At 46.5% G+C, this 5,178-nt stretch overlaps 1 protein-coding gene across 1 annotated transcript in view; it reads right to left on the bottom strand.

The window, feature by feature from the left end:
* Positions 1–5,178, bottom strand: part of PPFIA1 (protein tyrosine phosphatase, receptor type, f polypeptide (PTPRF), interacting protein (liprin), alpha 1) — a 146,805-nt gene that overhangs the window by 112,052 nt on the left and 29,575 nt on the right. The gene's annotated exons all lie outside the window — the stretch shown is intronic.

Genomic DNA, 5,178 nt, shown 5'->3' with positions numbered 1-5,178 from the left:
ACTCCTGACCTCAAGTGATCCGCCTGCCTCAGCCTCCCAAAGTGCTGGGGTTATAGGTGTGAGCCACCATGCCCGGCCTCCAGTGACCAGTCCTTACCTTGAGGCTACCTAGGGTGGCCAGTCACCAGTCACCTGATCAGCACATAAGGACACTCTCAGCACTCCTGAGAGTCCAGGGGTTTGAGGAGCTCTGTGCCAGGGGCCAGGGCACAGACCAAATGTACATTTCTTCTTATGCTACAATATCACACTGGCACCATTCAGGAACGGCTTCAGAGTTCACAGGTAAGCAATTCTCCAGAAAAACCTTAGCGTATGTGCAAGCTTTCCCTGATTTCATTATAATTGTAGTTAGCATTTTTCAGGCTCATATTAGCAAGGAAAGCCACAAGCAGCTTTTACATGTAATTAAACAATCTGCCAAACTTTTTCCGAGACATTTATTAAATTGGAAATGTCCCAGATGTGTGTGAGTAAGCATTCTGAGACCACTTTCCAAGCCTGACATGTCAAGGTTCTGCAGACAGGACTTGCTATGTTCTGCTAGACCAAGTGCTACCGAAGAGCAGCACAAACACGCGGCAGGGCTGCCCGATACTGCGTCAGACGGGGGTCTAGAACCACAGTGCAATGCTGAAAGAATGCAAGGAACGCCAGCTGAGAACACTGGCCAGTATTTTCACAGACACGGAAGACCACAACTGAAAACTCAAGCCTCAGCATACGCAAGACCAAGGAAAACTGGGCTGCCACTTTCCTTTCAGTCTGTGACATGGTCTTAGAGATATCAGGTCAAAGACGGGAAGTTTGCTCATTTAATAAACAGGTATCTCAGAATGAATCAAAGGTCTTGGTATAAAGCTGGAAGTGAAAGATGCTTTATTAGGGATTTCCTCCTATGGTGTGGTGGCACATCTGTAGTCCCAGCTACTTGGGACGCCGAGGCAGGAGGATTGCTTGAGCCCAGGAGTTCAAGATCAGCCTGGGCAACACAGTGGGATCACATCTCTTAAAAAAAAAAAGTGTGTCAGAGTATGATATTCTGTTGATGAGTCAAGAAAACACAACACTCTAGTGTTCGAGACCATACAGCTAAGGCTGAATGTACAAATATAAATGGACTTGTAAAAGTTTTTGATTCTGTCTCACGCAGTTTTCTTAACAAGCACGACACTGCCTACCAGAAAACGACATAACTGACTGGTAGAAATGATAAAAAGAAAGGGTTTATTGTCAACCAAGGAAGTGCCTCAAGTGCCCTGTCTCCAGCTCACAGCTCAGCTGCTGCAGTGCCCTCCCTCTGCCTGTCCAGACTCCACTGCCCATCTCCAACCTCCCACAAGGCTCTTAGAGAACGTACTTCAGCCCTGGATAGCCACCTTCTTGTGAGCTCACAGCCCTCCCTGCCTTTCCTGTTTCCTGGTCAGCCACCCTTCTCCCACTGCTCCCTGGAAAAGCATCCCCTCTAAGGACCAGTGTGGCTGCCCTACCCTACACAGCTGCTGGGTGCTCCCTCCTCCAATCAAGCCTCTCTTCCCACTGCTGCTCACTCCCATGATCCCCTCGATGCTGAATCAGACCTCACAACCCTCAGTTCAACCATTCCACCTCCTCTGGGAAGGCTCTCCTGGCCCCTTGGAGGGCAACGGGGCCAGCTCCTTTCCTGAGCTACACTGGATTCTGTCTACTGTGCCACTGCACAGCCACCGCTTCACTGCACTTCCATGAGTCTACTTAGACTCCACGCTTCCCAGCTGAAAGGCTGTGCCCATCACTGTTAAAACCCCAAGCCACAACCAGGAACCGAGCAAAGCAGAAGTGTTCACACGGTCAGTGCGTATGGAATTCACTGAGTAATACTGACAGCTCACATTACTGCAGGTGGTCCCGTGAAACGTTCATGTGCTGCATACTGCGACCGGCAAAGCAGTCTGACGAGAGCTCTATGAATGGTTTCACCCTCTACTTTAACAAGAAGGCATCTCAAGATGAGCCAAAGGTCCAGATACACAACTGGAAACGAAGGTCCTTTATTAGAAATTTTCTCCCTGTGTTCTATTAAGCTTAGTAAATAGAAATACAAACTTAAGAACAAGTACCCCTATTAATTCAAGCAATTTCCTGAACAAAATTCAAGCAATTTCCTGAACAAAAAATATTTCTAAGGTGCTATATACTAGGTACTCAAAAGATGTAAACTGCAATAACTATATTTCTCTAATGCCTTCTAATTTTTAAAATACTTTCATACATTTTATCACATTTTACTCTCAGCAGCCCAGTAAAGCACTCATAATTACCTCATTTTACAAATTAGAATACAGACCCAGGCAGATGAGAGAGGTACAAAGGTCACTCAGCTAGTAAGTGGCTTGGGACTCACAGCCCAATGCAGATGGTGTCTTCAGGGGAAGACACCATGGTGAGGACCAAAACCAAGTGCACAGAGCAGCTGAGTTCTCTCCATCTTCCCTGTGTTGGGGGGCTGTGCTGAGCGGTTTGCAGAGAGATGCCTCACATCAAACGAATGTCTACTCTGTGCAGGCTAGCATGGTAGATACTTTATGTTAGTTCTCATTAATTCTACCTATAATATTCCCCGAGCCCAGGGAAGCCCTCTGAGGAGCAGCTGATGTTCTCAGGCCAGCACTGTGGGACAGATCAGCCTGGAAGTCTTTTAATAAAAACAGGTTCTGGAATGAACACTATCAGGTACACTCTAGAAAATGTCACTTCCTGGCAGCACCTGGGCCTTTTAATAACAACCATTTAGAGTAAAAATAGTTTAGGGAACATAAAAAAGAAAGTGCCAGGCATTCATGGGTTTGTGAAAAGCACCCAGATCCTATCTATAGGAATGTGCTTTTAAGCAATCTCTTAATTCATCATTGAACTGTTTTAGGAACAAGTATTTCTATGGTTTGCACAAGAAAACAACCTTGGAATGCAGATTCTTTCCGATGTAAAACCTTTATTCTACCCACCCACTACTTCCTCCTGCATGAGCCTTCTACCACTCAGCTGACAACCAGGCACCCCACTCCACACCATCAAAAAGGCAGTATTTCTTGTTTATGAACCTTTCTCCTTGAAATGGAATAATGAGGATCAGGAATAAAAGTAACATGGGCAGTGATACAACAGAAAAGTTGACGGAAGGAAATCCAAACACCTGATTTGGATTTTCATTCAATATGTGTTCTTCTTCCTAGAGGAAAGTCAGAGCAGAGAGGAGAGAATCACATGGCATTCTTTCCTGATCATTCCAGAGGGAAGGAGCATTACCACTGCCATGCAAGCAAATGCGAAACTGCTCTCTTCAGATCTTAAGGCCCAGCTGTCAAGGGTTTCAGTTATGCTGTTGCCATTTGTCAGGCATGCTGGCCACCCAGCATCTGAGCCTCTTCCTATGGATGGGAAACGGTCCACTCTTGAGGAACAGCAAGTGGCCCAGACGAGGGGCTGAAAGCAGCAGAAACTTGCTCTCCCAGCCTCCTGCATCTGCTGGTGACAACCTCGGAGCACAGACATTAGGGGAAACGGGGCCCAGCTAGCGGGGCCTGGCTAACCAGCGTCCTCCAAGCCTGGTTCTCCACCTTCCCAGAGACACTGTGACCCAGTCAGAATCCTTACAATGATTGTTCTGTGCTGATCACACAGGTAGTGCGTAACAAGCCCTTTGACTTAGCAGGTTTATTTTACCCGTTACTCGTATACACACGTAGTGCATAACAAGCCCTTTGAATTAGCAGGTTTATTTTACCCGTTACTCGTATACACACGTAGTGCGTAACAGGCCCTTTGACTTAGCAGGCTTATTTTACCCGTTACTCATATTTTGAATTTCATCCATTCTTCTCAAGCATGAATGCGCCCTTCAGACAATACACCCACTGTGGACACACTGAGTGCAACGAGAGACTGTTACTGTGGACAGCATACGTTTCCATACGGTTTACACCTTCTTTTTCATTTTTCTCTTTTTTTTTCATTTTAGAGACTAGTCTTGCTCTGTCACCCAGGCTGGAGTACTAGTGGTGTGATCATGGCTCACTGCAGCCTTAATCTGCTAGGTTCAGGCGATCCTCTTGCCTCAGCCTCCTGAGTAGCTGGGACTACAAGCACGCACCACTACACACAAATCTTTTCGATTTTCTGTAGAAATAGGGTCCTGCTATGTTGCCCAGGCTGGTCTCGAACTCCTGACCTCAAGTGATCCTCCCACCTCAGCCTCCCAAAGTGCTGGGATGACAGGCATGAGCCATCGTGCCCAGCCTCTCTAGTTTTGTTTTCTATTGACCACAATTAACTTTGGGAATCACAAGGAAAAGCATTCTTCACCAAAACCAAACTTCTGTAGCCCATTCAATAATGACTATTAGAAGAATGACTAACATTTATTGAATGCTTATTAAATACCAGGCTCTCTTCTGAGAGCTTCATGGGAATTAACTATCTTCACCACAAGTCTGTGAAGCACATCTCACAGTGAGCAGCGGAGAGCTAACGGAACAGCCCAGACCCGGAGGCCATGCTCTTACACACAACCTCAAAATCAAACCGCACTAACAAGCAACTCTCCATAAACACAGAAACAAATGTGATGAAGAAAATTCTCACCATTTCCCTTTTGACTTTTTGCCTTTGTTGCAAAGCCTCATGATACTCAAGGTAGGAGTTACATCCCACTCAAAGGCACCAAAATCCTGCTTTCTGTCACATGTCTAAAGGATGTGGATGTGTCCCTCTAGCAGGAACACTGGATTTCCTTCCCAGTGTTCCTCTCCCTTGACCCTCACCAACTTTCATCGCCTCGCCATCTCCAAATACTCACTCATGTCTTCTGCAGGTGAATACTGGAATCAAAGTTTAACCTTTATCTACAATTTGCAAAAAAAGAACTGTGCAGGCCATGTGTAGTGGCTCACACCTGTAATCCCAGCACTTCGGGAGGCCAAGGTAGAAGGATCGCTTGAGGCCAGGAGATTGAGACCAGTCTGGGAAACATGGCAAAACCCTGTGTCTACAAAAAACACAAAACTCAGCTGGGCATGGTGGTGCACAGCACACCGATGGTCCCAGCTACTCGAGAGGCTGAGACGGGAGGATTGCTTGAGCCCAGGAAGTTGAGGCTACAGTGAGCCTTGATCACACTGCATTCTCCAGCCTGGGTGACAC

The sequence above is a fragment of the Mandrillus leucophaeus genome, unplaced genomic scaffold (assembly GCF_000951045.1).
Source record: "Mandrillus leucophaeus isolate KB7577 unplaced genomic scaffold, Mleu.le_1.0 Scaffold30, whole genome shotgun sequence".
Classification (NCBI taxonomy): domain Eukaryota; kingdom Metazoa; phylum Chordata; class Mammalia; order Primates; family Cercopithecidae; genus Mandrillus; species Mandrillus leucophaeus.
The sequence above is the reverse complement of the archived record's forward strand: the minus strand, read 5'-3'. Positions and strand labels throughout refer to the sequence as shown.